The 11,897-nt window shown below is 41.4% G+C and overlaps 1 protein-coding gene across 2 annotated transcripts in view; it reads left to right on the forward strand.

Moving 5' to 3' along the window:
• PPP2R2B (protein phosphatase 2 regulatory subunit Bbeta) overlaps nucleotides 1–11,897 on the forward strand; it is a 457,129-nt gene that overhangs the window by 1,206 nt on the left and 444,026 nt on the right. The window lies entirely within an intron of this gene.

Consider the following 11,897-nt stretch of genomic DNA (forward strand, 5'->3'; position numbering starts at 1 on the left):
GACAAGGTCGAAATTTAATATGGAAACTAACATGCCTAAGTGCATGTGGAATTTTGGGTCCTTCTACAGCATTTTAGTTCTGAGTAAGAATAATTTGAGTAAAAATTATTTTGAGTTATTTGGAGGAGGTGTTTTATCTGCAATTTTGCTGTAGTTTATTTTTAGAAACCCACTATAATGGTGGATACCTCCAAACCAAATGATTTATGTTAAAAGGGTGAGAGAAGGCACAGTAAAAGTAGTTAATAACTAAATCTATAAAATTACACTACCGTATAGCATCTTCTATTTTTTAGGTGCACTATAAACTGGAGCTTTACAAACACTTCTCATAAAGCTCTTGGGAAGCAGACAAAACAGGCTGTGTTAGGCCCATTTTATGCTCATCGAATCCAAAATATTTCTGAGCATTTCTTTGTGGCAGCATTGTCCTAGGCCTTGGAGATGAAAAAGGCAAAGGGAGAAAATGACTTACTCCGTCACTTCATGAATTTTAAGAAATCTGAAGCTCAAGTTAACCACTTGCTTCACATCTTGGCCATAATTCAAAATCTCTTGTGCTTTTTAAACCATAGAGACCTCCAGGTCCCCCAAGAGCTACTGAGTTAAAGGTTCAAGGACCAGGGTGGTACAGTGTGTTTTAATGAGCTCGCCCAGATGATTCTGATGCAGTAGGCTGGCTTTGGGGACCACCAGCCTGGCTGACCTGTTCCAGGCTATCCATTATTCTCAGACTCTGGACCTGAACCTTGTGTTTGTGACTGGCTCCCCACCAGTTACAATGATCTGGGTGGCTACTCAGGCTATAGCTCTTATCAATGGAGTATTCACTGTGTGGTGAGGACTCTGCCAAGTGCTTGAGAGAAGTTAGTAAGATAATGTAGGTACAGCATTTACCACAGTGCCTGACAGTTTGAAAGTACTCTATATTTGTAAACTGTGATAAAAATCATTATAATTAGACCTTCATTCTAATTCAATCCTCAGGAAAACCTTACGAGAGGTAGGTATTTTTAGTCCCACTTTACCTATGAGGATACTGAAGCTAAACAAACACACACGCGCAAGACTAAGTTCTTCGTCAAAGGCTCCAGAGCTAATAAATGGCTGAGCTAGGTTTCAACCCAGTCTGTAGGACTGGAAAGCCTCAGCTCTTTAAACATTGTTCCGAAGACGGGTTCTTACTTAGGAGTTTGGAGTAAGGCCCAGGAATCTGCATTTTTCATGCCCGCTCTTAGATGATCATCGTGGGCGCAGGGGAACCGAGGATGTGCTCACATGGTTGCTGCCCATAATGAGTAAGCAGCATACTTAAATGAACGGTTCATTGAGTCAGAATGATACTCACTACCAACTTTTGTCAGAAAAATCACGTCAAATGGTGAATAAAGCGGTGAATAAAGCGGTAAGTATTTTTTAAGAGGAGAATCAGATTGGATACTGACATGCTGCCCCTGGTGCTAGGTTCCCTGGCCAGCATATCTTTGATGTCATTCACCCTACACTAATAGTGCCTCAGAGACAGTTGAGTGTTTGTTGAGTGAATTTAATGAATGACTTTCACTTGATAAAAATCAAGGTTGTTCACAATCAGGTTCTTTATTTTTTTAATTGGCCTGCTCTACCCAAGTTAGTTTTCTACACTGATCAAAGTCATTAAAAATTATTCAGCTTTCACGGGCACCTGGGTGGCTCAGTCGGTTAAGATGGTTAAGCATCCCAACTCTTGGTTTCAGCTCAGGTCATGATCTCAAGGTCATGATCTCAGGGTCGTGAGATCAAGCCCTGTGTCGGGCTCCTTGCTCAGTGTGGAGTCTGCTTAAGACTCTCTCTCCCTCTGCCTCTCCCCACCCCTCTCTCTCTCTCTAAAATAAATAAATAAATCTTTAAAAAGATTATTCAACTTTCAACTTTCCCTTCCACTTTATGTATTCCTATTAATGACTTTTCCATTCCATTTCTACCACTTTATTTTATTTTTTAAATTTTTTAAATTTTTCATTTTTTAAATTTAAATTCAATTAATTAACATATAATGTATTATTGGTTTCAGAGGTAGAGGTCATTGATTCATCAGTCTTATATAACACGCAGTGCTCATTACATCACATGTCCTCCTTAATGTCCATCACCCAGTCACCCCATTCCCCCACCCCCCTCACCTCCAGCAACCTTCAGTTTGTTTCCTATGATTAAGAGTCTCTTATGGTTTGTCTCCCTCTCTGATTTCATCTTGTTTTATTTTTTCCTCTCTTCCTCTATAATCCTCTGTTTTGTTTCTTAAATTCCACATATGGGTGAGATTGTATGATCATTGTCTTTCTCTGATTGACTTATTTTGCTTAGCATAATACCCTCTAGTTCCAACCATGTCATTGCAAATGGTATGATTTCATTTTTTTATGGCCGAGTAATATTCCATTGTGCATTCCATAAGATATATACCATATCTTCTTTAACCATTCATCTGTTGATGGACATCTGGGCTCTTTCCATAGTTTGGCTATTGTGGACATTGCTGCTATAAACATTGGGGTGCACGTACCCCTTCGGATCACTACATTTGTAGCTTTGGGGTAAATACCCAGTTGTGCATTTGCTGAGTTGAAGGGTAGCTCCATTTTCAACTTTTTGAGGAACCTCCATACTGTTTTCCAGAGTGGCTGCACCAGCTTGCATTCCCACCAACAGTGTAGGAGGGTTTCCCTTTTTCTGCATCCTCGTCAGCATCTGTCGTTTCTTGACTTGCTAATTTTAGCCATTCTGACCAGTGTGAGGTGGTATCTCATTGTGGTTCTGATTTGTATTTCTCTGATGCCAAGTGATGTTGAGCACTTTTTCATGTATCTGTTAGCCATATATATGTCTTCTTTGGAGAAAAGTCTGTTCATGTCTTCTGCCCATTTCTTGGCTGGATTATTTGTTCTTTCGGTGTTGAGTTTGATAAGTCCTTCTAGCTGGTAACCTTGGCAAAGTCACTTAATGTCTCTGTGCTTAAGTTTCTTTGTATGTGAAATGGAGTTAATACAGACTCCATTAGGATGGCAGTGAATGCTAGGTGAATAAAGTTATGTGTGCATATATACATGTATATATGTTATGTGTATTTTTATATATAATTCTATATGTATATAATATAAATATACATATGATACATACAGTGTCTAGGTGGTTATAAGATGCTCAGATTGTATTACCCGTTAATACTGTATTATAAAAGTAGGGCTGAGGTGAAGTGACAGAAATAAAGATACATATTTTAATGCAATATTTTGGAAAACCAAAATTAATACAAAGAATTCATAATGAATAAAATATCAAAATATTACATAAAGACAGGATCAGTATTACTGATTTATTTTTCCTTTACTTCAGGTTCTAATATGGCTCAGCATGGCCATATTAGATGGCCATGGACTAATTTAATTAAATGTACATCTTAGGTATCTGCTAATAGGCGAGAATTTTTCATATTCCAAATTATTCAGTAGGATAGTGGATAAATAATACTATGAGCCCAACACTAAACATTGAGTGAGTTTTTATTAGATCCATAGCACTGCCCTAGAAAATGAAAGGGTAATAAAGATAAATAAAATATAGTCCGAATTCTCAAGGAATGCACCATTTACGGGGGGAGACAGGAATTGGTACATAAGAATAAGGCATTACGTTAGTAAAAATAATACAAGGCAAAGTGAGCTAAAGAAGAAGTGCTTTGACTCAAGGCTAAGATGCTTTGAGTACAAAAGAGGTAGAAATCTCATATATTTGGGATACAAAGATAGACTTAATGGGAAGAAGTCATTCAAGATAGAACCTAAACAGTTTTTAAAAATACAACATTTGTTCTTTTCCTCTTCTGGAAATGTAAATGTACTAAGTGTATGTTCTCAGTCTAGAGAATTTTAAGTAAAACTAAAAAAAAATCAGAAAACAAATTTCATTCATAATCTCACAATCCACAGATTAATACTGCTGAAGTTTGTGGTGTATTTTTTCTAGCCTCTGGACTATGTATATTCATCAGTTAATTCAGTCAACAAACAAGTGCCATGTGCCAGAAACTGCAGAAGGGACTGGTTAGTTTGTAATGAACAAAATCAATATTTTTTTTTTACCAAAAGGGTCATAATGGAAATATTATTTTATTAATAGATATTTTCACTTAACAATATATGACGACCATCTTTCATATTATGAACAGTAGATATGCCCTAATTTATTTTCCTCAATTTTCAAGGTTTGTAATAACACTGCTCTGAACATGCCTAATAGCTACCCTACATTCATGCAGGAAAACCTATGTGGTAGCCTGATTAAGAGCCTATGTTTTACAATAAAATACCTGGTTAAAAATTTGGCCTTGCTTCTTCTTCTTCTTTTTTTTTTAAAGATTTTATTTATTTATTTGGGAGAAAGAGGGCATGCACAGGGGCAGAGGTAAAGGGAGAGAGAGAGAGAGAGGGAGAAGCAGACTCCCCGCTGAGCAGGGAGCCCGATGCGGGACTCAATCCCAGGACCCTGGGATCATGACCTGAGCTGAAGGCAGATGCTTAACCGACTGAACCACCCAGGTGCCCCTGGCCTTGCTTCTTATTGTCAAAGAGCAAGTTACCTCAAATTTTTCATTATTCCATTTCCTAATATGGAAAATTGGGATAATAAAATCTACCTGAAGAACAATTAGACTATAATTAGATATTTTAAACAACACAGCACATAGAAAATGTTCAGTAATTATGATTAGTTACTGTGATTTTTATCATTGGGATATACCTCCATTTTCTATGTGCTGTGTTATTTAAAATATCTATTTATATGATGTACAAGTAAAAAAAAAGGTTTTATAATGAGAGACTTGGCCAATAAAAAAAGTATAAAACTAGAAGATCATCTGAAGTTTTGATGAACACTAGGAAAGATGTAAACAGGGTGGTCTGAGAGAGTTCCTGGAGGAAACACCTCAGCACAGGGCGCCGGGGAAAGCCCCTTTGAGGAGGTGGCACCTGAACTGCGGTCTGAAGGTGGGGAATGTGCCAGAGTTCAAAGAACCATGCCTTGGTCATTGTAGGGAGTAATAAAACAAGTACTCATATAGGCCCAGCGCCATCTAAAAGATGATGTTTTCGAAACACAGAGGAGTGCTCAATATGACGGGAGCTGGGTGGGAGAAAACTGTGGTCTTGGGCTACCTACCAGAGAGGCAGGACAGGGCTAGATCAGACCGGACCTTTTAAGTCACCTCACAGAGTCTGGATTTTATTCTGAGAATAATGGGATTCCTTGCCCTTGAAGGAGTTTAAGGACTAAATTGATACCATTTTAATAAACTCTTGGAATTCTATTGAGAGACAGCGTGACTTTATTAGAGAAGAGAAGGTACGGACGATGAGAAGAGATTCCAGACATATTTTGGAGGTCATGGACTGGATTTTTAGGGAGGGATATTGTAAGGAATTAAGATGGCTCCCAAGTTTTGGTCTTGAGGGACTGACTGGGTGGTGTGTGAGTACAAGTTGTGGAGCCTGGGAAACCTGGAAAGGAAACATGTTTGGGGTATGGACTCCCCCCACCGCCCCCCGCTGAGGTTCAATAGCTGGGTCTATGAAATAAACTGACAATAGGCAGATTAACAGGAGAAAGGGTACACAAAATTATTAATTGTTAATATTATGTACATGGAGACATCACAGGAAAAACATTATGAATATGCAGAAAGGCATTGAGATGTGAGCGTTTATATGTCATCTGAATAGGGGAAGGAAGGAGAGAGGTATGCCTCTTAGAGGAAAGTAAATGAATTTTGGGAAAGAGAAATGGGCCCTTAGAATAGCAGATGGCAGGTGTGATAGTTTGCGACCCAGTTTGTCTGGGGGTGGTGTCTCCTCTAGTCTCTCCTGGGATAAGAGTCCATCTTCCCTGGTTAATGAAACTCCCAGAGAGAGGATTTGTGACAGCTGAGTTCCTTTTGGAGACTCTATCTTTAGGCAAATAGGGGGGAATTCTGTGAAAGCCGCTCCCTACATATACTATTTTTTAAGTGCCTTTAGCTCAAAATAGTCAATATACCAAAGCAGCATATTTTAGAGCAGCATGTCCTGAACTGCCTGAGGGAGAAAAATTATGAGCTTCATTTTGCACATATTCAGCGTGAAGTGTTTGTAGGACACTCAGGTGTAGATGCCAAGAAGAAATTTGTATCCATGAGTGCGGCTCTTCAGAGCGAGAATGGGAGTTGGAGGCAGAGATTGAAATGAGGGAGGTGTCAGCACATCAGTAGTATTTGGAACCACTGTACTGGATGGCCTCACGTAGGTCACACACTTGGCAAACAATTGTCAGTGGCCTCCAGCTTCCCCTGTTTTGCTGCGGTTAGGATGACTTCTAAGCCTTGTCCACTTAGTTGATCCTTGGAAGACGCTTACACATTGAAAGGTTTGCCATGTGTAATTCTTGTACTTGATTTGTGCCACTCACGCACTTCACGTGTGATTTCATCCCATGACATCCTCCGCTGTGTCGTCACAGGAGAACTTTCCATGGTGGAAATCGCCCACTCTGGACGTGAGACCACGTCTCATGCATGATTCTGTGCGTGGGAAGAGATCAGAACTACCTGATGGGATTTCTGTGGCCATCTTCTTTCTGATGCTACAATTCCTCATCCCACGGTTCTTCAATATTTGTCGGTACAGGTCATTCCATCTTATTGACGGGAGATAACTATGATATTTATTCTGATTTGCTCCACGGGCATAACCTTCTTCTCTTCCCCTCGCTCTGACAAGATGGCTCACGTAGAGGAATGGATGAGGCATTCTATCGATTCTGTTTTCTAATGAGAGAAAAGTATCAATCTGGCTGCCCCCATGAGGTGCGTTCCATACACCCTCAACTAAAAGCTGATGCTTGTGAGTGGCTTCCTTGCAAAGGGAAGTCCTCTACCTAACACATTTGCAGGGAAAGTCTGATCTTTGCCCTGAGAAATGCAGGGATTTGGGGAATGGTTTTTCGGTTTCCCTTTGGGTATTACGACTTTTTGCTGTTGCCAATCAATCAATCAATCAATCTGATTGGGTTGTCTCAAAGCAGTGTAAAGACTATGACCTCATTTTATAGAGAGAAGTCAGTGACTGACAAATAACCTTTCTCAGCTGTCTGTGCAACCTACAAGGCATAGGGTGATTATGTTACGCCATAGATCTTCGCTTAAGAGATAGAAGATGTAGGGGCACCTGGGTGGCTCAGATGGTTAAGCATCTGCCTTTGGCTCAGGTCATGATCCCAGAGTCCTGGGATCGAGCCCCACATCAGGGTCCCTGCTCAGCGGGGAGCCTGCTTCTCCCTCTCCTTCTCCCCACTGCTGTGCTCTCTCACTCTTTCTGTCAAATAAATAAAATCTTTAAAAAAAAAAAATTCCTTAAAAAAAGAGATAGAAGATGGAGTCTTGCTTGCTTGCTTGCTTCTCCTGCTCCCGGAGCCAGGGTGTAGTGGTGGCTGTGGTAAGAACTCTAGTTTCAGGAGGAAGAGCTGTTGGTTTGGGTGGAAGCTTTCTGGATCAACAAGGCCAAGCCACCAACATAAGATTATTCATCAGGCACTAATCTGAAACTGGGTTCAGCTACCTAGTTAGTGACCTTAGGTGACTGAATGATCTTCAAACCTTATTGTGCATGCAAATAATCTGGGAGGGTGTTAAAATGCATATTCCTAGGTCCTACCCCTAGAGATTCTGATTCCGAGCAGCTGGGATGGAGTCAAAGAGCTTGCAAATTGCACAGACATGCCTGATAATTCTAACATGGGTTGATCCAAAAGACACACTGAGAAATTCTATTCCTTCTTTCCTTACATCAGAGGAGAGAGAGGGAGACATCTGAGCATATTTGGAGTGCTTTTAAAGGAAACCAGAATGCCAATAAATACAAGGTTACTGTGCAGCCCAGCTCTGCCCCAGGCGCTGAAGGGAATGAAAACCTCTCCTCTATGTGTCAAAAGGAAGCTTGGATCTCCTCTGTGCACCTGTAGTCCACAAAGGGATTTCCTAAGTAACTTTACTTTGTGCAGGGCTCCAATCCACTAGAAGCAAAATTGGTCAGATTATGAACAAGTTACCACAAGATGAAAGCATTTTTCTCAGCTGTGAGGGAGGCTGTCGATGCAGAGAGCTGCAGGCTGGTGGTACTCTGAAGGCAGCCGGGGGAGAAGTGGACTCCTAGGAAGCTGGCAAGGCTCTGTGGGGGAGGGGAAGCAAGTTCTCCGAGCAGGACCCAGGTCAAACATCCTGTCCTCTTTGTAAGCATTAGGTAATTAAACATGTTCCGGGCCAAGAAAGAGAAAAGGCTTTGTGGCTGATCATTTCACCCATGCCCAAATGCCAATCACACGAAATGTGTTTAAAAAGCAAACATTTATGGAGCACTTACTATGTGTCAGGCCCTGGGCTGAGTTCAGGTAGGGCTCATCTATTCCTTTGGATAAATTACTCATCTTTTCTGGGCTATGATGTTGAGAAGCTTTGTTAATAAGGTCTTTGAAAATACTATACAATGCCTGGCCATGACAGAGTAATAAAAAAGATAATTCTATTTAATCAGACTTCACTAAGCCAGATTTTATAATAATAACTTTCAGTATATTATCCCCTTTCAGCTTTGTCACATCAATAAGATACCAGGCAACTTACCCTCATTTTACAGTGGAGGTAATTGAGGCTTGGGAAGTTTAACCACTTTTCCCGGTAACACACCTGTCTGACCTCAGTTAGTGTTCAAGAGCTCCTAGGAAAGTTGCCTGGCACCGAATAGAGGCTCAGTGAATATTTATTGAATGAATATGGACTTCAGTAAGTAATAAATGTCACCAAATGAAAAAAAAAATCAGTATTACCATTAACACAACAATAATGAATGCTTTCAGGAGAATAAAATAGCTCATTCAAAACAATCCCTTACAAATATACACAGCATTTTCCTGCTTTTAACATGTATGGGTCATTTATTTCTTATAACCCCCAGGGGAGATAACTAGAGTAGGTCTTATAATCCCACATTACAGAGATAAAAGAGATAGTATAGATATTACAGATAGTAGACAGGTTATTCCTCAGAGAGATGAGGAGGTTAAGGCAGATAGAGATAAATTTTAAATTGCCCAAGGTCTCATAGAGACCAGAAAGCAAACTTTTGAATCATACACAGGCGATTTTTCTACTTCTCATCTTCCACTACACAATATGGATTGATGACTTTGGGTGGGGGCAACTCTGTTCTAGAAGTACTGACTCTGAATTTGAAACATGGTTGACTGTCTTTAAAATGCAGGGCACTAGTTACAAGGCATTGCAAGGGAAACCCATCACTCAAGATGCTTTCAGCTGCAACAGAAAATTCATCTCAAAATACCTAGAATAGTAAAAGAATTATTTCCCTCCCCCCTTAGTCCTGCAAATATCCACAAATAGATATTTGCCTACTGTGTGCTAGGCATTCAAGGCCCTGGAGACTCAGTAGCAGAGGAGACAGACAATAGATTAATAAGTAGAATATAAAATATAAGGATGTAAGTACAATAGAGGAAAATAAATCAGTAGGGGTGCAGGAATGTGGGTATTCTCTTTTAAATAGGAGGGTCAAGCCTTCGTGCAAAAAATAACATTTGACCAGTGGTGTGAAAAAGGCAAAAGATCAAGTCATGTGGATATCTGGGGTGGAGAGTTTCAGGTAGAGGTAACCGCCGATGCAAATGCCCTGAGGCAAGAGCTTCTCTGGTAAGTTCAAGGACTAGACATGAGGCTGGTGTGGCTGAAGTTGAGTGAGCAAAGGGGGAAGCTGTGAGAGATGAAAGCAGAGGGGATGGCAGCTGGACGCAAGCAGGGGCCTTCCAGATCACTGGAAAGGCCTACTCTTCTGCCTAAATGGGGCAGAGCCACTGGTTATACCACGCTCTTTCTAGCAGCAGGTCAGTATCAAAGGGGTAGGGACCAAGGTCAAAAGCAAAGAGCCCATCCTGTTCAGTGGTTATGGCAGTAATCCAATTTTCCACGTAAGTCCTGAGGCGGGGAACCCCCTGAGCTCATTAGTTCCCTGGCTGAAGTACAGCATGGGGGACTCAGATCTTCTCCATCTTCCTGCCTGGCTGCCCCTGGAACATCAGCTTTGTCCCAGAACAATTGCTGCCCTTCTGGGTGTCACACTGAGATAGACACGACAATATCTAATGAAAGGTTGTTTGACTTAAACAGAACAAAATAGCAAGGACTGTCCCCCCAGATGTCCCCAGAAAATTTCTCTAGATGTCCCCTTGGCCTCAGTGGGAGTCACATGCCTTCTGAGCCAGCACTGCCACAGAGAATGGGATCAGCCTAAGTGGCTTCACAGATCAGGCTTGCATCTGAGCATGGTCTAGGACTGCCATCTCTGAGTGGAGGATACCATGAGAGAATCCGGGTGCAGCAGCGAAGGGGGTGCCATTCCAGCTGGCCCCAACATGGTGGCCGCTATGGGAAGAAGAGGCAGATGGGGCTTCACCAATTCTCTTGCTACCACTGGGCAACGAGTGGAGGTTCATTGGCTTATTCTTTGTGGAGCATTCGGTTCAGGCAAACCCAAATGCCGCTCTTCCCTAGACTGCCTTGAAGCTGGGGTCTGGGTGTGTGAGAAGATGACTTGCCTTTTGTTTTCTTTTTATGTTACTAATTAAGCCGGCTCAGCATCATTCCACTTAGTGCCTATGTTATTTGTTAGTGGAATTTAAAAGCTGAGAATAAATAATTAAGCACATGGACACTGTGGGATGATTCCTGATCTTGTGCTCAAGGTTTCAAATAAGCGTCAAGCCTTTTTCTTTTCTTTTTTTTTTTTTTTTTAAAGATTTTATTTATTTATTTGACAGAGAGAGACACAGCGAGAGAGGGAACACAAGCAGGGGGAGTGGGAGAGGCAGGCTTCCCGCTGAGCAGGGAGCCCAATGTGGGACTCGATCCCAGGACCCTGGGATCATGACCTGAGCCGAAGGCAGACGCTTAACGACTGAGCCACCCAGGCACCCCAAGCCTTTTTCTTTAGCATGTTTATTTTTAATTTATTAGGTAATGCTTTTTTTTTTTTTTTTTAGGAGAGTATAGCTACCTTTATAATACTACGGTTAAGGGTAAGAAAATTGAAAACTTGAATTTCAAGGGCACCTGCGTGGCTCAGTCAGTTGAGCGTCTGATTCTTGGCTTCAACTCAGGTCACGATCTCAGGGTTGTGAGATCGAGCTCTGTGTCAGGCTCCCTGTTCTGTGGGGAGTCCGCTTGAGATTCTTTCTGTCCCTCTCTCTCTACCCCTCCCCCTGCTCATGTGCTCTCTTTCTCTCTCTAAAATAAACAAATAAATCTTAAAAAAAAAAAAGGAAAATTGGATTTCATTCAACCATTTATTCAGTAAATACGTATTGGGCACTAGGTGTTGGAAACACAGCAGAACTCAAAATCGCCAATATCTCCAGTGTTAAGAAGTTCACATTCTAGTGGTGAGATGGACAATTAAACAAAGTGACAAAGACATGACATAATTTCAGATGGTGATGGGTGTTATAAAGAATATAAAATGTGGTAACCTGATAGTGGCCATGTGAGGGGGTAGGCATGCTCCATTAAACAGTCATTCTGTGGAGGCTCTTCTAAAGAGGCAGCATTTGAGTTAAGACCCAAGTAATGAGTAGAAGCCAGGTTCAAAAGACTTGTTGGGATAGCACTTAAACACAGGGAACAATGAGTGCAAAGGCCCTGAGGCACAAGCAGTGTAGGCCTGACCAGAAGGTAGCCCAGAGCGCCTGGGGCAGTGAGTGGGAGAAGGGTGAGGTTGCAGTGAGAGGCAGAGGCAGGTTCCAGTGAGGCCTTGCAAGCCTTG

Source organism: Halichoerus grypus, chromosome 2 (genome assembly GCF_964656455.1).
Source record: "Halichoerus grypus chromosome 2, mHalGry1.hap1.1, whole genome shotgun sequence".
In the NCBI taxonomy this organism is placed as follows: Eukaryota; Metazoa; Chordata; class Mammalia; order Carnivora; family Phocidae; genus Halichoerus; species Halichoerus grypus.